The sequence below is a fragment of the Camelus bactrianus genome, chromosome X (genome assembly GCF_048773025.1).
Source record: "Camelus bactrianus isolate YW-2024 breed Bactrian camel chromosome X, ASM4877302v1, whole genome shotgun sequence".
Taxonomy (NCBI): domain Eukaryota; kingdom Metazoa; phylum Chordata; class Mammalia; order Artiodactyla; family Camelidae; genus Camelus; species Camelus bactrianus.
The window spans coordinates 91,901,167-91,924,507 of record NC_133575.1 but is presented as its reverse complement, the minus strand read 5'-3'; the positions used below and the strand labels follow the sequence as shown (position 1 = coordinate 91,924,507).

The 23,341-nt window shown below is 36.4% G+C and overlaps 1 protein-coding gene and 1 pseudogene across 6 annotated transcripts in view; one reads left to right on the top strand and one right to left on the bottom strand.

Moving 5' to 3' along the window:
* The window catches only part of KLHL13 (kelch like family member 13), a 160,364-nt gene that overhangs the window by 9,346 nt on the left and 127,677 nt on the right, over positions 1–23,341 (top strand). The window lies entirely within an intron of this gene.
* LOC123614648 (small nuclear ribonucleoprotein G pseudogene) lies at positions 4,926–5,460 on the bottom strand (annotated as a pseudogene).

Below are 23,341 nucleotides of genomic sequence, written 5' to 3'. Positions count from 1 at the left end.
TGTGGAGTAATTATATGTAAAGCATTCTATTAGGAGGGAAAAGAGGTATCCAATGCCCTGAAATAATCCTACCATCTAGCAAGTGCAACAGAGAACGTAAAGCAACTTGATATCAGCCAATACTAATATTAATACCAATCAGTAATTAATAATAATTTATTATAGTACCCATCATGAGTATGTCACCATGGTAACTGCTTTATATGCATTAACACACTTAAACCACACAGCAATACTAGGAGGTAGGAGCAAGTACTATCCCCATTTTACAGATGAGAAAACCGAGGCACAGTGAATTATATAAGAACATTTTAGCTAAATGAGGCATGTAAGAAAACATTCTGGAGAAATATAGAGGAACGATCATAGTACGGTGTTAAAGCTGGCAAGGTATCTTCAGTAAGGCACTTTTGAAGGGGTTCTTATTGAAAAGCAAGGGAAGTATTCTGATATTTTAATGCCCCCAATTTTGTGCATGTATATTGCATGTGTGTGCACAGGTGTGTGTGTGTGTGTGTTTCTTTTGAACTGGGAAAAAACTTCTAGGGTAAATCAAATTCAGATTCCTCTATATTGGCAGCCAGTCAGAGCTCGATTTTTGTGTACAATGTTTTGCTCCTCAAACGTGTTTTTAAAAATAGGTAACAACTTTATTGAGCTATAAGTCAGCTACCATACAATTCACGGATTAAAAGTGTACAATTGAACGGTTTTTGGTATATTCACGGAGTTGTGCAACCATCACCACAGCCAATTTTAGAATACTTTCATCATCCCGAAAAGAGAAATAGGTATTTTGAAACAAATGTGGCCACAAAGGGGATGGAAGCAGTGTGCCTATTGGTACTACTCCTTCCCTGTCAAACTATTCATAGGTCCCTGCTCAGTGTCACACTGATCTCATGCTGTTTTTTCCAGGTTTTTTTTTAGCTTTTTTAGCTCCAAATTGATGTAGAATGCCTTTTAAAAAATTTCATTATGATCAGTGACTAGTCTTCCAAAGGATTATGTATTTATCTGATTTTGAATTCTCAGTTCAATTTATTATATAAATCTGCTTATTATGTATTTATCACAAATGTATTGCTATTAGTACTACATAACCAGGCCACACTTGTATTTAGAAACAAAACTGCTAAACCTTTGCGTGTGAATGGCTACCTCGCTGTCTACGCGTGCTTCTGTAATAAGCCAGAGCTAGAGATGCCTGAGAAATTTTACGTACATACACTGGCATTTTTTTTTCGTATTTCTGAAGGTTATGCCGGGTATAGATTACTCTTGGATAGATGATTGAAATAAAAGAATTACTTTTTTTTTTTTTGCTGGGCTATAGTATTGGGATGACCTTATAAAACAGTATAGAAACTGTCTTATAAAATGTGTTGCGTGATACTGTATACAGATATGTGAGATAATTGGAATATTTTGAAAAAAATGTCTGAAAAGATTTTTCAGCCACCCAGACTTCACCAAGTATAGCCAGTTATAGTCAAGGACTATGTTTCTGTCTAGTGGGAATTAGTAAACCAAATATCTGTGTGTGTGGTGTGGGAGGGAAAAGGCTGTTCCCAGTTCTTCATTGGAGTAGTAAGTTTTAGTCTGTGTTATCTTTCAGGCTAAAGAATAGCTATTATCTTTTTATTATTAAAAATCATCTTTTGGCATAATTAGATGTCTTGAGGAGCATAGGTGTATTTTTTTTAATAAGTAATATGTATGCTTTTTTATTAACACATTAAATAAGACAACTTACAAGCAGGCCAATAGCTTCAAAAATTCCAAGAGTGATAATTTTAAAAATATTTCAAGATACCTGCAATATGCATCAGAACTTAGGTGTCTTTTTTAAATGAATTAATCTTGGCTCAGTCTCACGTTACTTCAGATTATATCTACTTTTTCTTTCAGAACAGTCTTGAAATGTTATTTAAAACTTCCTCTCTGTGCTTATTATATACTTGAGTTGAATTTCTATTCAGGCACCTAAGTAGTTAGTTTCATTTGAAGTTAAAGGGACTTGCTTCACGCAAAATGGCTTGCTGTGAATCTTCGGGTTTTTTTCTTGTCTGCCTACATGTATTCTCTGCTCTTTATGTGTGCCTACGGTGAGGTGATCTCACATCTAGTGCGTGGGATAGAATCAGATAAGGTGACACTGCCGTCACTGGAAGAATTAAGCTAAGTGTACCTTTGTGATAATCAGGTGGAAGCATATGTTTATCATGGAGGTATATGGAGATTAATTGTTCACATCATCTGGAGTCAAAGAATCAAGTGCTGTGGAATTTTTTAAAAAGATGCTTGGTTTAGGAATTTTGATTTAGGAGATTTGGGGTCTTCTTTCATTGCTAAATTTTGTTATCAAGCTATTATGATACTGGGCCATGTGGAAATAGATTAGAAATCTGCTTATTTAAGGCAAGCCAAATTGGACAGCTTTAAGAGTGCCATTCTGAATGACAAAGTATCACACCATGGAGAAGAGAGGATCTAGAGTAATGTGCAAATTGAGTTTTCTATGACATGAGATCTCATTCGTTGGTTTTAAGAAATGAATCCACAAAATATACACATAAACTATTACTTCATAATAACTTTGATTTTCTGCTTAAGTTAGTACTGAAGATGGTTTTGATTCTTAAATGGTCTAGAATGGCTCTAAGTGGGTTAGGGCCATCTGTCTGTTTTAAAGATGAATCTGCTTTATTTGCCCATAAGGGAGACTCAGTGGCTCTAATTACCTTACTATGTAGGGTAGCACTATGTCTCTGTTGAGAGAAAATGAGGTATTTTATGTAAATTCATTTGAGAAAAATTAGTGAAGCACCTTGTGACCCAGATCATGGTGATGCAGTGCTGAACAAGACCAAGTCCTGTCTTCATTCTCAGAGGCAGTCCCAGTATGTTGCTCCCTTTGTTCTCCTAAAGAGCTGTGGAAATGCCTTGTAAGGCCTACTGTGTCTCTCTGGATCCTCTTGGTTGGAGTCAATCATAACTATCACAAGGAAGAGGAAAACTGGTCTCTGGCTCCATCAAGCTGAAGTGCTGCCCTTAGTTATAAACCCTCGTTCTTTCTTTGTGTGCCCAAAGTACCTTCTGGGTTGTTGCCTGCATCCCTTTCAGTGACTGAAATGGAGCTCATAACATCGCAATTGTGAGCATCGTCATTTACCATTCAATTGGAGGAATATAGTTAGTTGTCAAGGGACTTCTTTGTATAGGAATAGATAACTTCCATGACATGATTTGAGGAACACCTAGTGCTTCTCTCTGTTTTTAAAATGTTACTTCTTTGCCAAGAGTACTGCAGTCTTATAATTTACCTGGCATTTCCACTATTTGGTTAGACCCATGACTTCTAAAGAATTTTTGTTCGTTTGTGTTGGCTTTGGTTTGTAGTTAACCACTTTCTTTTGATCCAACCAAATGAAGGTTAGGTACTATACTCTAGCAGATTAAAATGGGTTTACAGAAGGCCTTGGCCATGTCTCCTCTAAACTATCTTCATTAACATGGAATAGTTTACTTAATATGTAATTATAATCTTGAAAGATACCAAGAGTCTGACCCTGATGGTAAATTTCAATATGGTGGGAAAGGGGAGGGCTAGATGTCAACCCTAGAAAGCAGGGTGGGATAGGGTAAGCCTTGGTGGGGTATCCCCAAAGGGCTTTTGGGCTCCTGTGTATAGCTTGCTGTGTTAGAAATGGTATATGCAAGGCAACCTGAGACTCCTGAAGACCTATTATACTTACTCACTTTGATCTGATAGTTGAGAACCTTAGAAATTTAATTTCCTTAGGTTGGGGAGCATGGATACTGCTAAATCCAGGTGTGGATGTTGTTCCTTCCTTTCCTATGTCATCTTTGTTAATTTAAATTTTTCTATCATTTAAAAAAAAACCCCACCTCATTCTGAATACTGGAATAGTAATTTTAGGACCATAAATTAGCATGAGCCCATTGCTACACTATCCTAACCACATGATTTAGGTGATTTATGTTGATAACTCAGTTTTGCCTTTTATTTATGTACTGCTTTAAGTTATATTAGCCCAGTTACATTCTGATAACCTATACACTCTCACTTAAGCTTGAAAGATGTGATTCCTAGAACTCCTTTTGTAATTCAGTCTTATGTTATTAGTAAGTATGTACAGTTCTTGAGTCCTTTAGACCCAATTTTAAATTCCACTGTATATTCTTATGTATATAAGTTAAGCTGATGTAACAGAGACCCTCAAATACAGTGCCTTAAACAACATACTTCTTTCTTACATATATCCAGGTAGGCAGTTCAGGGTTGGATGACAGCTATCAGGTACCTGGGCTCTTTCTGTCTTACTGCTTTGTTACCTCAATCAGCAGCTTCCCTGTTGTTATCCCAGGTGGCTGCTGTAACTCACTATTACATTCTCATTCCAACTGAAGGGGTGGGAAAGGTGCTGGGGAAAAGATACTCTTTCCATTTAAGGGTATCCATAATTTAACAGTTTCATACATCACTTCCGCACATATCCCACTGGCCAGACTTCAGTCATAAGGTGTCATCTAGCTACAAGGGAGGCTAGAAAATGTGGTCTTTAGCTATGTGGCCATGTGCCCAGCTAAAATTATTACTACTATATATGAAGGGAAGAATAGCTATCAGGGAACAACTACCAGTCTCTGCTGTATACTGTTTCTAATGTAAAACTTGAATCTTTGGTCAGTTTTATGACTTATCTGGAGATATTTCCATAACATTGGCTACCCATTTGCTTAAGGATAAAAATCCAAACTTGTCAGCAATAACATACAAGCCCATCTTGATTTTGACTCTCGTCTGGCCCTCTAGCTTCGCTTTCAGCCTTCCTTTTTTTTTTTTTTTTTTTTTTTTTTTGACTATTATAAAAGTTTAACAAAAATGTTTAGTAAGAAAATGTCCACAACCCAATTTTTATTGTAGTAAAATGTGGAGGGGTGACACACGGAATCAGTTGAATCAGTTGATTTCTCTGGTGAACACAGCCATTGTTCAGACTCGTTCCAAGGCTTCTAACGCAATGACACGATTTCCTCATTTTCCCACCCTTCCAGTGTGGTTGTGTTGCCCACTAGTTGCCATCTCCACACATTCCTCTAACGCCAGATTCATAAAGACATCAGGTCCCTGTAATATTCCTTGGACATGTCTGCCACCATTTAATTTCAATGATACCTTTTTGTCCATAAAGTTCCTCAACTCAGCAGGGTGAGCTTTGCTCACGGTGTCCACTGGGCGAGCTCAAAGATGCCTCCAAACGGAATTCTCCTGGTCCCTCCTGCTTCAGCTGTAGGCCCCTGTTTCACACTTCCTCAAGTTGCATTCTAAATTGCATTTCCTCTGACTTGCCATGTTCTCTTATCCTCATGCTTTTGTACTTGGTACTCTCCCTGAAGTGCTGACTACTTATTGTCCATCAGGTTTCACTTTACTTTTCTCCTCTCCTGGGAACATTTTCTTGAGCCTCCTCTACCTCATAGCCACTGCTAGGTGTTTCTTCCATATAGTTCTATAGTATTGTTTGTGCCTCTCTTCATCAGTCTTTATTGTATGTAGTGCATTAACTTTTCTGTGTCTCCCACTGGCTTGCAAGTTCCTTGAGGGCAGAGGCCAGGTCAGTCATCTCCATGTCAGGGATTGATACCTGGACCTGACACTTAATTAATATTTGTTGAGTGAGAAAATGACTGAGTGAATATTTAGCTTACTAATTATGACTGCTTGACTAACGTGGAAGCTCTTCCTAATTGTCATCTGGAAATTGTAATACTTAGAATGTTTTCCAGTAGCCATAACTGGGTAATTTTATAATCAACATTGATAAAGTCAGATAGCTCAAAATATTTATCAGATAACTACAATATACACTATAGGAGGAACAAGAAATGGACATATAAAATTTTAGATCCAGAAGGATCCCTAGGGATCATTTAATCCAACCCTTCTAATTTTAAAAAGGTATATAATCTAATGAAGCGGAAGAAATTAAATTACTTAAACAAAAGCCTCTGTCTTCAAGGAGCTTGCGATGACATTGAATAGAAAATATGTACAGACTTGTGAAAGGAGATTGAGAAAAAAAGTGCCAAAGGAGTAGACAAGGTGGGGCTTATCAAGGTAGGTTCAACCAATGACTTCAGCTTTGAGGTGAGCCCGATGGCTAAGTAGGATTTTGCTATGAGAGGACAGTCCAGGTGAAGGGAACGCGTAAGCAAGGATGCAAAGATAAGGCTGTTCGGGTGATTCCTGAGATCTGTTCAATTGAGTGGTATTTAGTAGCAAGAGAGAAGGCAGGAAAATGGAGCCCCAAAATGGGGAGACTTGAATACTAGACTGCAGAGGGGACCCACTGGCAGATTTTGATTAGGTGAGTGATTTAATGAAGACAATTTTTGCATGTTTTATTTGACTGATAGGTGGACTTGGTTGAAGGCCAAAATGGGTCTTGAAACCGGTACACTGTCTAATATGCCAATTAAAAAATATGAACTTAATGGATTCTAAAGTTTTTGCTCAGAGGCGAAAACATGATACACCACAGAATCCCAAGATAATTAACATAACAATGTCAGCATTTTTCTTAATGGAAAAAATAAGCCCAAACAGCAAGCTTGTAATATTAGTAATGTGCATGTATTAGTCATGACATACTGTAGATAATTGTATAAACTCTCACATTACGCCAATAAACTGTAAAAATTCCTGAAGTAACTGAGAACACGGTAGCAGCTGCTGCATCAGGCAAAGAACCATGAGGTCGCATGAACCCTCTCAATGCATGTGGGAGCCATTTTTTTCAAAAAATTTTTTTTTCCTGAAACTAGAATAGAATGTTGTATTTTGGTAAGAAACATGGACAAAGAGGACAATAAGCATAGATCTACACTAAGTTAAACTTTATCTAAAAATGAGAAGCCTTTGTATCATTAGGGATGAGTGTATTTCTTTAAGGGCATTAAATGTGTGGATATGGGAGGAATCTGTGGATGGCTTTAATTTAAGTTTTGAAAGTTTAAGGTTTTGAAAGTTTACAGTGTCAGAAACATATATTGAATCTTTGTTTTTTAAGAACCTGTATGAGAAGAGTTTGTATTATTATCACTTATCTTTCTCCTAAGAAATTTTCCTTTAAATGAAAGTTCATTTAAGTTGTGTGGATTGGAGGCTGGCATACTTGTCGAACAGTTTAGGAAGTCTACCCCAAAATTATTCGTTTCAGATGGTGTACAGTTTAACATATCAGTACCTTTTGTGTAATATTTTTGTACTTCAGCATAATTTAAAGTTAACTTTATGTTGGCTTTTGAAAATTAAAAGCATTTAACAAAACGTAATTTTTCTGTCATTTTGTTCCTTTACTGTCTTAGAAAATCTGGTGGTCTTTAGCCGATCACAAACTTCTATGCCTGTATAACAACCTAAAAATCTAGTACAGCTAGTTTTCAGCATCATATACCATTATAAGGCTTATTGTCATAATCTTGTACGGAAAGTCATGCTATTAAACGTTGCCTTTGTAACATAAAATTGTTCTCATAATTTCTTAGCTATAATCTTTGAAAAACATTTATTTGTTCTAGTTTCTGATTGAATTCCTAATTGAAATACTTAATTAGCAATGTATTATTTACTAGGAATCATTTACTAGACAACAGCAGATATCCCATCTATTACATAAAGTAGTACTTAAACGTGGTGGACTTAAAGTTATAGTGTCAAGTAGCGTGTTAGGGTTGTAAGCCTGCCTTAAAATCAGACTGCCACTTGCTACTTGTGTGTACATAAGCAAGTTACTTAATTTCATTGAGTCATGGTTGCCTCATCTTAAATTGAGAAAGCAAGGGATTTTATAGGAATTAAATAATATATGTGAGTGTTAGCACAGTACCTCAAATATCATAAGATTCAGGGTTTTTCTTTTTTTTTAATTGAAGTATACTTGATTTACAATGTTGTGTTAGTTTCTGGTGTATAGCAAAGTGATTCAGTTATACATGTATATATTTTGTCAGATTCTTTTCCACTGTAGGTTATTACAAGATATTGAATATAGTTCCCTGTGCTATACAGTAGGACCTTGTTTATCTATTCTGTGTCTAGTAGTTAGTATCTGCTAATCCCAAGCTTCTAATTTATCCCTCCCCCACTTTCCCCTTTGGTAACCATAAATTTGTTTTCTATGTCTGTGAGTCTGTTTCTGTTCTGTAAATAAGTTCATTTATATTATTTTTAAGATGATTCAACATATAAGTGATATCATGTTATATTTTTCTCTCTCTGACTTACTTGGCTGATAATCTCTGGGTCCATCAATGTTGCTGCAAATGTCATTCTTTCATTATTTTTTTATGGCTGAGTATTCCATTGTGTGTGTGTGTGTGTGTGTGTGTGTGTATCACATCTTCTTTATCCAGTCATCTGTCAGTGGACACTTAGGTTGCTTCCATGTCTTGGCTATTGTAAATAGTGCTGCTATGAACATTAGGGTGCATGTATCTTTTCTAGTTAGAGTTTTCTGTGGATATATGCCCAGGAGTGAGATTGCTGGATCATATGGTAACTCTATTTTTAGTTTTTTAAGGAGTCTCCATACTATTTTCCATAGTGACTGCACCAAATTACATTCCCACCACCTTTTTTTCACACCCTCTCTAGCATTTATCATTTGTGGACTTTTTTAATGATGGCCATTCTGACCAGTGTGAGGTGATACCTCATTGTAGTTTTGGTTTGCATTTCTCAGATAATTAGCAATATTAAGCATCTTTTCCACATGCCTATTGACCATCTGTATGTCTTCATTGGAGGAATATCTGAGTCTTCTGCTCATTTTTGATTGGGTTGTTTGTTTTCTTGTTATTGAATTGTATGAGCTATTAGTATATTCATCTGAGAATGTCTTGATTTCCCCTTTATTCCTGAGGAATATTTTCACTGGATATAGGATTCTGGGTTGACAGTTCTTTCAGCACTTGAAAAATCTTGTGTTCCCATTCTGAATCATGGCCCCCATGGTTTCATCTGCTGTCCTATGAACTGTTTTCCCTTCTAGGTAAGGTGTCATTTCTCTCTTTCTCTGATTGCAAGGTTTTTTCCTTTGTCAAAAGTTTGACTATTATGTATGTTAGGTTAGATTTCTGCAGATTTATCCTGTTTGCGGTTCACACAGTCTCTTGAAGCTGTGGGTTTATTTCTTTTGCCAAATTGGGGAAGTTCTTAGCCATTATTTCTTTTAGTACTTTTTTAGTTACACCCTCTTTTTCTCTCCTTCTAGGACCCTGATGACATGAATGTTGGACCTTTTGTTGTAGTCCCTCAAGTCATTGAGGCTTTGTTCATTTTTTGTTTTTCCCTCCCTGTTATTCAGGTTGGGTAGTATTCTGTCTTCAAGTTCACTGATTATTTCCTCTCTCCTGTCTGTTCTGCTGTCGAATGTATCTGTTGTGTGAGTATTGCTCATTTCAGCATTTTTATGATGACTGCTTTAAATATCATTGTCAGATAATTTTACCATCTCTGTCATCTTGATGTTGACTTCTCTTGATTTCTTTGTCATGCACCTTGAGGTCTTTCTGATTGTTGATATGACAAGTGATTTTTTTGATGGAGACCTGGACATTTTGAGCATTATGTCATGAGACTTTGTGTCTTATTGAAACTTTTCATTTTAGTTGCCTTCTTCTGACTCCACTGTGTCAGAGATTGGGAGGGTGCTGCCTCATTACTGCCAGGTGGGTTTAGTTGGCCAGGTTCCCCAGTTGACCTCTGTTGACACTTGAGGGGGTGGTTCCTCATTCCTGATGGTTGAGGGTATATTGGTTCCCCACTAGGCCTCCAGTTATACCTCCCTAAGAGGGATAGGAATGCCTTGGACTGCTCCCTACATGGCCTCCACTGACACTGTGAAGGGGGGTGACTGCATACACTGGGCAGCAGTGAAAGACACCAGTCCAGCAGGGAGAGAGAAGTGTGCCTTAATGCAGTCTGGTGAGGGTGGAAGTTTGGGCTCCCTTAAGTCTTTGGTGATGTGGATATTGTCACTTTTTTTTTCTGTGCTGTTTGGTGGACATAGAGTGGTTATTGTCTAAAAGTGTTCTGTCCTACTGAGCTGCCCCTCTCCTGATCCTTTGGCTACAGAGAGCAGGCCTTTCTTAGGGCTTTTTTTGTTCTCTGAGCTCACTGTCATTTCTAGGTTGCCAGCTTCTTCAGCTTCATGTGTGGAATATATGGGGCCAAAAGAAACTTGGGGAACTCACCAGTGTGTTGCTCCTTTGGTCCTGAGATCCCTAGCCAGCTTGCCTCTTCTGCCCACCTTTTAGAGTTTTCATGTATTTGTTTTACATATAATGTCCATGGTTGTTAGCTGGACTTTGTAGGAGTAATATGGAAAAGCACATGTACTTTCTCTTTACAACAGAAGAAGTTTCACTTGTTTTTGGCCTTTCTGAATTCTTGTTATTAAGGTTTAATTACATCTCAAAACTTGAAACTGGAGACTTATCATAACAGATTTTGAGGTGGCTTTGTATGCCATCTTGCTACTTTGGCAGTAATGATATATAAAAATATCTTTATATAGGCAACATTTCTTTGGTTTGTAAGGCAAAGTGCTGAGTCTAAGAAGCATGTACCACACAAACAAGAGTTCTGTTACACCTTTAACAATTGACTTATCTCAAAAAAAAAAAAACCTGCTAGAGATAAGGGCAATAAAGTGGAGGGATGTGTAGATGACACAGATTTCACAGAGAAATAAAATCTTGGAGTCAGGGTGCAGGACTCAGTGACATAGTGAGTTAAGTAATGTGATTATAATGCTTAAGTAATGATTCAACTTGCATGTTACTGCAGCATCAGTAAACTAGCAAGCATATAACTCTTGTTAAAATCCTTTGGAGAAATTTAATATTGGCACACATTATTGTTTTACATGCCTTGAAATAGTAAATATAGATTGGATTGATTCAAAGGCTTTTTGCTTTAACAATAAATTTCTTCAGTACTTCAGTGTCTTACTGTGATTTTACTTTACTTTTCCTGTTGTATTCCTCTTAAGGGAGCATGGCTTCAAAATCATAATAGTGGCAAAGCTGCCCTTCCTCCTGAGTTGAGGTCCACTGATAAACTGGTAGAAAGATCCATTGATGTCCACACAGACAAAATTTAACTCAGGATAGTAAAATATTCAGAATGCAGTGTGATCATATACATCAACCCTTTCAGATTAGAGAAGAAGAAATTGAAACATAGAGATGTTGAGAGACCTGGGAAAGTTAGCAGACTACTTAGAAAGAACTGGGACTTGAACTCAGATTCCCTGATCCTGGGGCCAGGTTATTTGCATCAGACATGGAGCCTGCCCTTGAAGAGTCTAGTGGGGGAGATGACAAGGTCAAAAGTAACTAGAATGCCTTGTAGAAAGTGACCATGCTCATAAAAGAGGGTCAGATAAAGGTCTATGAAATATAATTTTTCAAGCATTTAAAAATATACTTTAATCCTGTACTATGAATACAGAAGGAAAAGGAAAGAAGTCAGAAATCTTATTTCCAAACTCTTTTAGAGAAAAATATCCCCAAATTTATCAGTTTTATTTGAAAAATTTTACTCCTAGGATAAAAATGTGGATAATGATGCCTGATTTAGAATTTTTCATAACTTATTTAGCACATATAAAATTTTTCTATAAAATAAACACAGTAAGTGAATAAATGTGTAAGTAGAACCTTCAGAGAGCTGGCCATCACCTCAGTATAATGTAGATTTTCTTTTCTTATATTAAATTTTTTTTATATATTTAAAAATTAAAAAAATTATTGAAGTATAGTCAGTTTACAGTGTGTCAGTTTGTGGTGTACAGCATAATGTTTCAGTCATACATGTACATACATATATTTGTTTTCATATTCCTCTTCATCAGTTTATGCCTCTGTGTATCTTTTTTTGTAACATTTCCTGTTGTGTTTTTAATCTCTTCAGCTTTTGTAATGTTCACTTTTATTCCTGCTGTATTCATGGTATCTCATTCTTTTTGCTGGAAGTTTTTAATACTATTTGGCTAAAGAGAACAAAACCCAACAAATCAACTTTTGATTTTATCTTCCATTGTTTTTCTTTTATTAAGTTATAGTCAGTTTACAGTGTTGTGTCAGTTTATCTTCCATTGTTTTTATTTTCCATTTTATTTATTTTTGCTCTTTATTATTTCTATACTTGTACTTTGTTTGATTTTATTATGTTGTTTTTTTCCCTAGCTTATTAAATTAGATACTTAATGCCTCTATTTCTGTCCTTCCTTTTATAATGTAAGCATTTAAGGCTATAAATTTCCCTTTAAGCTTTGCTTTAGCTGCACGCCACAGGTTTTATCGTGTAGTGTTTTTTATTGTTTAGTTTTAAGCATTTTCTAATTTCCATTATGATTTCTTCTTTGACCCCCATGTGTTGTTTTGAAGTTTTTCTTAATATCCAAACAGATATTTTTAGTTATCACTTATTTATTTTTAGCATAATTGCATAGTGATTAGAGAATATACTCTGATTGTAGACCTTTTGATATTTGTTGACTTACATTAAGGCTCAGTATGTGGTCGATTTTTGCAGATGCTGTGTCTGCTTCTGTACAGAAGGTGTTCTCTCCATTTGCTGAAGTAATGTTCTGTGTATACTCAGTAGATTAAACTTGATAGTTGTATTCAAATTATGTATAATCATACTAGGTTATTTTTGTCTGCTTGTTCTGTCAGTTACTGAGAAAGGTGGTTTAAAATCTTCCATTCTAAAAGATAAATTTTTCAGTTTCCTACTGTTGTTCAGTTAGTTTTTTTCAAAATACATTTTGAGGCTTTGCATTAGGTGCTTAAAAGTTGAGAAGTGTTTTACCTTCCTGGTGAATTGAAACTTTTATCATGATGTGGTCAGAAGAAGAATGAAGCCACCGTCTACTCTGCTTCTCCTTTCTTTTTTCTCCCCTCAAAACATCCTCCCTTCAGACACCTGGCTGTGGAGATGAAGTAGATGGAGTAGAAGTTCAACCCCATCTGTTGCGGGTAGCAGCCACATTATTTGCAATTCTCCAAATGTGGCCTATAACCATAAGAAAGTCTTAAAAGAATGAAGGAAGTAATTCTGAAAGTTGGGGGAAGGGGTGTTTGGAAAACAATGGTCAAAGCTTCCTAACTAAGGATAGTGATTGACTGCTCAGACTGTATATCCATCTTTCCTTTATAATTTTCACTCACTTCTCCCAGCTATCACTTCCTATTTCTCATCCTTGCTGATAGTTTTCATTCTTGCCTTTTTCTATTTCACCCCCTTGTGTATCTGTCAGGGAGGTCACTGTAGATAAAATCATATCATTTCAAAGCTGGGAGGGACATTAGATTTTTTTTATCTGTCCCTTCCTACCCCCAATACGCTTTATAGATAAGGAAACTGAGTTCCTTATAGGTGAATTAACTTTTTCGGTTATACCTTTTAGCAGAGTGGAGATTGGAAACATAGCCCCCTTTCTGTCTCCTTGTCCTATATTTCCTGATTTTTTTCCACTTGAGGCTCTCATTAAAGTCACAGACCTAGTCATCTGCTAAATTACTGGAATGTTCTACCTATATAAACTGCTACAAGCTGTTTCTTCTTTGGACTCTGATGCAAAAGGACACTGTGACCTCAGCTGAAATGTTGGTTCTAAGGGTTTGTTTGTGAGGTCAAACCTCAACCATCAATCTTGTCAGCTCCTTTCAGTTTAACCATTCTTGTAGGTTGAGAAAAAACTGGTTCTCACAGGATCCAGAACCTCTTCAAATGCATGCTTGTGAGTCTGACCTGGCAGCAGGCATTCACATGTATTTCATCTAGTGAAATAAATTTGTTGGCTTCATCCTGTTGCAGTGGTTCCACTGTATTGTTGTTAATAAACTGCTTTTTCTTCACTTATCATGCAAACTGCCAGGATATTTTTCATGGATGTTCCCACTCCTTTGGATTATGCTAGTGCTTGGTATATGAACTCACTGGGGATGACGGACTTACCATTATGGTAGATATCATATGTCCTTCAAGCAGGTCACTGAACTTACGACCATGGCAAACATTTTCCACTGGGGATTTTGTAAGAACTTATCAAATTATAAACTCCACATTAAAGCTTTGTGCCCATAATTATTATATATGTATAAAGACTGGGTTGTAGTAAATTCATTTTTAATTTACAACACCTCTGCCCCAACTCTCAGCATAAAAGTTTGATAAGATAAACTTGGGTTTGTGTGGCTGGTTCTCTTTCTTTCCTTTCTGCTCCCCTGTCCCACCATGTACACTTTTAATTATCTCTATTTAAGCTGCCGCTTCCATTCTAGGGAGCCTCTCCATATATTGAGAGTTAGTGATGGAATGCACTATACATATGAACAGGTTGAGAGAATATAATGCTTTAAGGACTACTGGTCCATGCCCTTTGGATTGGTGAATTGTTTAGATGGTGTATGAGGTTTATTGTTTCAGTATCTCAGATCCTTGCTCCTCTCCCAAGCTCAGTACACTCTAGTGAATATTCTTGTGTTCTTAAAGCATCTCAGAGATGATGAAGACTGATTTTAGTCTTTTTTAGACAATGCGTAGGAGTTAACTGGGCAAAGTGAAGGAAGGAGGGTCATTCCAGGCTGAGGGAGCCATTTAAGTGAGATAAAACATGAACTAGGACGAGTAACTCAGTTTGTGTGCTGGGGGTGAAGAGTGATGAGAAGTAGCAAGTGACCAGGTCCTCACTGGAAGGTTTATATGTGAATCCAAAGACTTTAAACTTTATACTGAAGACACTGGAGAGCCACTGCAATGTTGTTTAGCAGAAGAGTGACTTCTGAATGGCCTTTTAGCAATATTACTCAGGCTTCTGTTTGTGGAAAGAATTACAGGAAGTAAAGTCGTGAGATTAATTAGGTTAGTTAGGAAGCTGATACAGTTAATCTAAGCTATAGATCAGTGTCTGACCTAAGGTCTAATAGAGTAATGAGAAGGAGGAGGGATGAATTAAAAAGCCAGTTGAAGGTTCCACAACTTGAATTCATGAAGAAGTAAGAAAGAGGGGAGGAGTCAAGCTTTAAGCCCAGATTTCTGGTTTGCACTGACTTGGTGGAAGACTTGCCATCCCCAGTGCTAGAGAATACTAGAGGAGGGAGAGGGGAAAATCAAGTCATAGGGTGAGGAGTTCAATTCTGGACACGTTAAAATCAAGGCACTTGTGTGCCACCCAAGTTACCTAGTAGATAGTTGGATGTGCAGTTCTGGATCTCAGAAGAGATCTTGGAATTTAAAAAAATAATAATAATTTTATGTGATGTGTTTTTTATCACAATAAAAAATAATTTAAATATACAGTTAATGTTTTAAAATTTTTATGTAAAAGTCATCAGCAAACAGGTGCTACTTTAAGCCAAGGGGATACATGAGATTGATTGCCTGTGTAGAGTGAGAAGGGCAGAACTCCTGCAGGAGTAAGGGAACCACCAACACTGTAAGTAGAGCTGGGCAGAGGAAGTGGAGATAAAAAGTAGCTGTGTTGGGAAAACCAAGAGACTAAGAGTGAGCCGGGTTAGGAAGCAGTGAGAGAAGTGTTGAGATAAAGTCGTCTTCATTGTCATGCTCCAGAGATGCCAGGTCGAAAAGGAGTCATTATACTGGTTGACTTGGGTTTCGCTGCTGGAACTTAGTGACCTTGGTTGGTGAGAGCAGTTTCATGTACTGCATGATTTTGAAATTATGCTTTTACCAGTCTTCTCCACTGGAGACATCTTTGCATTGTCCACAACGCCTAACACATAGTAGGTACTCAATATTTGTTGAATTAGTAAACTTGAATGTGGTTTTACTATTAGGAGAAATCCTAACTGAAGACTGAGTATACTTTGCTAAAAGTTCAGTACTTGGTGGATAGAGTAATATTCTGCTTGATTCTGCTTCAGTGTCATAAGATATTTGTGGAAAAAGTCATAAAAATAGTGAAGACATTTTCTAATTTTATGTTTTATTAGAGTATTTTAGCATTCAAGGTTATGAGTAACTTATAGTTCATTTTGAAACAGTTTTTCTCTCTTCTGTTTCTTCATATGTTGAAATCTCAGTTTCAGTTGAGGTCACTTGTACCTTATTTAGAAAGAGCGGCATAGGAAGAGAAGGTTGTGGTGTGTTCTAGGCGTGAGGTTGTTTTGAAATGAACTCTTCTGTGATTTTTTAAAATATGTTGCAGTGTAGCAAAATTAACATATATTGCAATTTAAATTGTTTTGTACAATTTGGGTTCATCTGCAACTTTAAAAGAGCTTTTGAACATTTTTATCAGTGGATAATTTGTTTATATGGTCTCCATCACTTGAGCTTCTGGAACATCATTTAGTTAGAACTTAGCCTGAGTTTGTATAGCTTGCATTAGATCAAACTTTCTTTTCAAAGGATGTGGCTCGCACTATGCTATATAGTAGTAGCGTTGGTGAGGAGGACTAGCAGGAGAGAGGTGTGGAGTAGCATGTAGGGGAAAGGAGGATGTTATGGTTAATTTTATGTGTCAGTTTGGCTATTTGGTCAAACATTATTCTAGATGTTTCTTTGGAGGTGTTTTTTAGATGAGATAAACATGTAAGTCAGTGGGCTTTGAGTAAAGTGGATTACACTCCATAATGTAGGTGGGTCTTATCCAATCATTTGAAGGTCTTAATAGAAAAAGACTGATTTACCTCTAAGAAAGGAGAGTTCTGCCCTCTAGGAGACTACCTTTCAACCCAAACTTCAATATCATCGCTTCTCTGGGCTTCCATCCTGCCAGCCAGCCTCCACAATTGTGTGGTCCAGTTTCTTAAAATCTGTGTGTGTGTGTGTATTAAAAAATAGTAAATATATAATAAAAATACAAATTTTATATTACGTCATAAAAATAAATTGTATATATTATGTATATTTTATAATATATAACATTTCTTCATGATATATAGATACTTTATATATTATATATTATAAATCATATTATTATATATGATAAAGCTATCTATATCTGTATCTATATCTGTATCTCTATATATCTTGTTGCTTCTTTTCTCTGCAGACCCCTGACTCATATAGGGGAAAAAATACTTGTGCTTTATTATTTTGAATATTTTGCTGTTCATGTCTACCTCTTTGTTTCCTTTTGATTCAGTGCTTTCTGCACCAGATCAGTTCAGCAAAAATGTTAAGACCATACTGTGTATACAGTCATCCCTCAGTATTTGCAGGGAATTGGTTCCAGGAACCCCAGCAGATACCAAAATCTGCGGATGCTGCCCTTATATAAAATCACCTTGTATAAGGAATACAGTCTGCCCTCTGTGTCTGTGGGGTTCATACTGGAGGATACCAAGGGCCAGCTGTATAGCAAGGTACACTGCTAGCTATTGTGGTGCTTCCCAGATGAACAAGGCTAGGCCTTTGCTCTTTTGGAGTTTAAGACCGGATATGATCAAACATCTATGAGATTCGGCAGATTGTAACCAATTCTGTAAGAGAAAGCTAAGCAGCATGCAGTGGAAATCCGCGGGGTGTGATGACTTATGCGCGGGCAGTTGGGAAAGTTTTGGGCTACTCCTTAAGGGTTTAAACCCCTGCCTTGTGGTGGAGGAAGTGAAGTTGGAAGAGCATATTCCAGAAAGAGGGGAAGAAATAAAAGACCCAGGGTTAAGGAAGAAGGGGGTGCTTTGGGAATAAGAGAGAAGTGTTACTGTTATTTTGCGGGAAGCATTCTCTATGGTAAAGATCTTCAGAATCAGATGGACCTTAGCAGAGACAGCCTGCTGTTTCCTCTCAGTGGGTTAAAATGAATACAAATGTGTGCAAATGCTTGTATTCACCTCTTGTGTTTTCTTCCAGCAGAGTTGCTTCTGTTTGGGGACACCATGGCCTCGTCATCAAATCTGGTCTGTTCTAGTCTCTGGGACTGACTTAATTTTAGCTCTAGTTAAGCATCACTCAGGACAGAAAGAACAATGTAGCTTGGGGTTTGACGGTCTCCACTTCATAACTGTGCCCTGGGCTTGTCTCCCAGTGGCCGTGGGGGCTTGCAGCTTCCTGTGAACATGGCTGCTGGAGCCCTGTCAGGGAGTTTTTCTTTGCTTGTGAGGTATTTTGTAACAGCTCAAGTGAGATGGCATTTGTGAAAGTGCTTTATAAACTCTAAAGTACTGAACAGATAGATGCAGGCATTATTATCAGATTTCCCCCCCTAGAAACAGTGAATGTTTAATATCATATTTCAGTTTTTGAGCAAGGGTCTTACCCTAACTTTCTGCCATGGACTATTGCTATAACACCTTTTGTAACAGTTTTTGTTTGCCTTTTCCAGAATGTCTTATAAATGGAATCATACTGTATTTATTTAGTCTTTTTTTTTTTTTTTTAGTAGTTATTTAGTCTGGCTCTTTTTACTTAGATCACGTAGCATCTTTGAGAGTCATCCAAATTGTTGCCTGTATCAGTAGTTTGATCCTTTCTATTGCTGAGTAATATTTTTTGGCGTGAATGTACCACCGTTTGTTTGTTTAAGAACACTTGGGTTTTTTTCAGCTTGGGGTGATTGTAAACAAATGTTTCATTTGTTTACAGATTTTTTGTTGAGCATAAGTTTTCATTTCTTACGATAATTATCTTGGAGTAGAATTGATGGATCATATAGTGAATATATGTTTAACTTTATAAGAAAATGCGAAGCTGTTTTCCAGGGTGGGTACCATTTTTCATTTCTACCAGCAATGTATTTGCATTTCATGATTTTTCTTTTGCTTTTTGTTTTTTAATTTTAGCCATTCTAGTAGGTATGTGTTGATATTTCATTGTGTTTATTCTTTTTAAGGGAATGAGTCTGATTGTATATAAATTATTCCCTGCTAGCACCTTGGTATTATCAGTTTTTTTTTTTTAATTTTAGCTATTCTTGTAGGTAGTAATGTTATCTCATTGTACTTTTCTTTAAATGAATAAATTTTTTATATGTAAGTCATACCCCAATAATTGAGCATTTTTAAAAGTACCAGCAACAAAGTAGGACAAAATAATAGTAACATATAAAAATGACTAAGGATGAGTATTTAAATTAGAAAAATAATCCATCAAATTAAAAAGAAAAGCATAAACAGGCCAAATGGTTGAAATGGTAAACTCAGAGAAAAAAACATGTGAATAGCCAATAAATCAAAGACTCAGCCTCAATAGTGAAACATCAGGAAATTCAATGAGGTTTTTTAAAAAAATGTACATCAGATAAGTCCAGGGCGTGGTCAGATAATTAAGCTCACTTACTCTTCCTGGGAGTGTTAATTAGTATGGCCTTTGAAAGAGTTTGTAGTATCTATAAAAACAGTGCAAATACCTTTCATTGTGCTTTGAAGTGTGGGTCCAATAGAAAGTCTTTCACACGTGTGCACAGGTGTATGTCTCAAGTGAAGAAAAACATACAACCTAAAAGTGTCAAGTTAAGTTTTATTTGGGGACCTTACTGAGGACTGTGATCCTGGACAGTATCTCAGATAGCTCTGGGGAACTGCTCTGAAGAGGTAGGATCAGAGCCAATATATATATAAATTTGGGGGGCTGGGAATACATCTAGTCAATCTTGATAAAAGATTACTGCTGATCACAAAAAGCAGACATTTCAAGTTAGTGATCGTAGTGCTTTTTTGTGGGAAGATGCCAGAGTCTGGGTTCATTGAGATTATTCATTAGATATGCACCTTAACTGTCTGGGGCCAGTATCCAGAGCACAGAATGTTTTCTGGGTTTTTTCTTCCTGGATTCCCTCAGGGTGCAGCTTTGGGGGCTGGCTGTAGTGGCTGATGGCTGGATGGTGGGCAACTTTCATTGTTTACTGGAAGGGCAGGCAACATTCCTTTATATAATATTACTTGTAATGAGGAACTATTGGAAACTTCCTAGGTATGTATCAATGGAAGAATGGGTAAAGAATTTTTTTTATTGTGTTCATTTTCTTGTACCTAATGACTGATGATTTTGAGCATCTTTTCAGGTGCTTCTTGGTTATTCTTATATCCTTTGGTTGAGTATGAGTTCAGATCTTTTGTTCATTAAAATAAAAATTAGGTTGTCTTTATTATTGAGTTATAATTGTTCTTTATAGATTATGAGTGCAAATCCTTTATCAGATATGTAGTTTGCAAATATTTTTTCCTAGTTTGTAATTTGTTTTCATGCTCTTGATAGTATTGTTCTTAGAACAAGAGATTGTAATTTTAATAAAGACCAGCTCATCAATTTTTATCTTCCATGGATTGTGCTTTTCACGGCATAGGTACAAAATCTTTGCCTCACCTAAGATCCTGAAGATTTTCTCCTATCTTTTTGTCCTGAAGTTTTATATACAAATTTGCATTTTACATTTAGTTCTGTGATCCATTTTGAGTTAACTCAGAGTTTTATTTCCCAGGTATAATTTCATTTGTTTTAAGTCAAAGAATAAATATGCTGTAGGAGTGGTTGTCTCCAGTTGGTATTTTGGAAGCATGGCTTTGTCAATGACTTTTAAACTCTTTTGACCTTGCACAGCAGGAAGAAATATAGGTGACTTCATGACTTAGTTACGCAAAAGTGAGTATACTTGAAACAAAAGTTTCATGAAAAAGTATTTATCCTAAATACCAGTATTTTTCCTTACCACTTTTTCTCCCCAGCAGTTCTGTTTCATTAAAAACAAATACTTGTCCTGATCCATTAAACAGATTTCACATCCCACTGATAGGTCCGGATTAGTTGAAAAACACTGGCTTAACTACCTTACCTGAAACTCAAAACTATCACCACTTCCTGCTAAACATAACTTCTTGTTACCCTTTTCCTTCTGTTAAATAATAATCCTACTCATTTTTCTCTAATCACTATTTACTTTTTTGTATAACTTAAACATTTTTACATAATACTGCCAGCCATGTTCTCAGAAAATAACAGTAAACGGAGCATTTTTTCCAGCTTATTGAGATATAATTGACACACAATGTTGTGTAAGTTAAAGGTATTTATTTGATATTGCAAAATGCTTATTACCACCATAGAGTTAGTTAAAACCTCCATCATGCTACATAAATACCATTTCTTTTTTGTGGTGAGGATATTTAAGGTCTAACTCTCTTAGCAAGTTTCAAGTGTATACTAAGTACTGTTAATTATACTCGCCATGCTTTACATTAGAGCCCCAGACCTTATCATGTAACTGGAAGTTTGTACTCTTTGACCCACGTCTCCCCATTTCTCCCACCTCCAAGTTTCTTTTCCTTCTATGTAACAGAAACACAACACTGGCCTGAGATGAATATGAGGAAAGGTGCAAGGGCTCAGTAACTCTGACAGCTATTCTCATGTTCTGGTAGCATTTGTGTTTTGGGCCACATTGGCTTCCTTTTCGCCTCTTTATATGTGAGTTGTTCATTCCTCTCTCTCCGAAGACCAGCCTTCTCTGATTCTCTTTGCACATGGCTGCTCCAAGACCTTCAGTTTAATTCTAGCCAGACTAGGATTACTCTGCTCCAATTCCCAGGAGAGACAGTATAGTTTAGTTTAGGACAAGTTCCACTGCTCCAGTCAGCTTTGCCCAAGACAGATGGCACCAGAAAGTGCAACCCATGTCTATTCCTATGCGTCAGAGATCCGCAGTTCTCACAGACTGAGGAGAGTGTTGGGTCTCCTGCAAGGTCAGTAAGTGCTGGCTGGCATACATTTATCTTTTAAAATGTATTTAAATTAATTTGGTTTTCAGAATATAGAAGTTCATTAAAAGTTTGCAGGATATTGAAAAAAAAGCAAAAACCAGAAAAGGTCACACTGTCATCCAAGAATGACTTTTCTATTTCCTTCATTTTTTATATAATTACACTTATATAAATAACATGTAGAAATTTAGTCAGATGTATTGATCACAGAGTGCACTGTATTTTAAAAGGTGGCTATCATTTACATTCAGAGTATCTGTGGATCTAACAATTGAGGGAATTGGAGGTTAAAGAAAATAGATATTTAAACTATTAAACAAGTAATAGAGAATTAAATTGCAGTAAATTTTCCCTCATGGTTTGAAAGCACTATATTTGAAGAGTTTTCATTTAGATATTATTAAAATTCACAATTAGCATCAAATAGGGAAGGGAAGATAGAAAGTAGCATTTATTACTCTGCTTTGTTAGGCACTTAACATTATGTTATTCCATCCAGTCCTTATAATTGCCCTATGAGATGTAGGTCTTATTATCCCCTGGCCAATGAAGCAATGAAAACCCAGGTGGAATACAGAACAAGTATGTGGCTGGGCTGGGATTTAGGCTCAGGTCTACATGCCTTGTAAATATCTTCTCTCCTCAGTCTACCCTTTGGGGGTATGAAAATTTTATGGACATGACTTTTCTAGAGGAGGCTATAAGTAGGAACTATATAGCAGCTACCCAGCTCATTTTTCTTGTCTGTATAGTTAAGACTCAGTCTCAGCGTCAAACATGTGCCAACCATTTCTCCAGTATCTGGAGTGAAAAGAGAGCCATGTCAGTTACCTAGTGTTAGTCACTTGAGCATCTGGATTTTCCAGAGGGCATTCAACTGATAAATCACTATTTAAAAATACCGTTAGCTTCTTCAGTTTGCAGAAAATGTTTTTTAACCTTATATTCTGAAGATTATTGCAGGCTAAATTGGGAACTGGGGGTGAAAAAGGAAAAGCCGACCTTTCTTTGTTGATCTGAATAAACAGGAAGAGGAAAGCAAAGACTGGCTTTGCAGTATAAGGCAGTATTTTAAGCTTTCCCTTTTTAATGTGAAAAATCAGAAGAAATAATATATTTCAGAAATTTTTGCTGAAGGCAAATATTTATAACATAAATGCTTTATGTTTCATTTAGTTAAAACAAACTTAAATTGTTTGTTATTGATGATATTCACTTGATAGAGGCAAAGCTATCCTTCAGATAGTCATGATTTTTATCTAGGTAATGGTAGTTTACCTTCAAATTGTTCAACCTAAATGGCTTGGCAATAAAATTAAAAGGAATAGTCATTGGGTTTATTATAGTTTCATACTTAGTCTGAAAAAGTGTAAAACTATGGCTAGGGTATAATTCCTAAAATATCTTCATTTTGTGTTTGGGAGGGGAAGAATGTTCATTTAAGTTCTAGCAAAAGATAAGAATGTGCTCTCCTGTAGGTAATCTGATCAAATGTGATCTCCCTGGCTTATCACTTAATTAATTTGATATGAATTAAATCTAGGCTAATAGTTTATTTATTACAAATTCATAATGACCT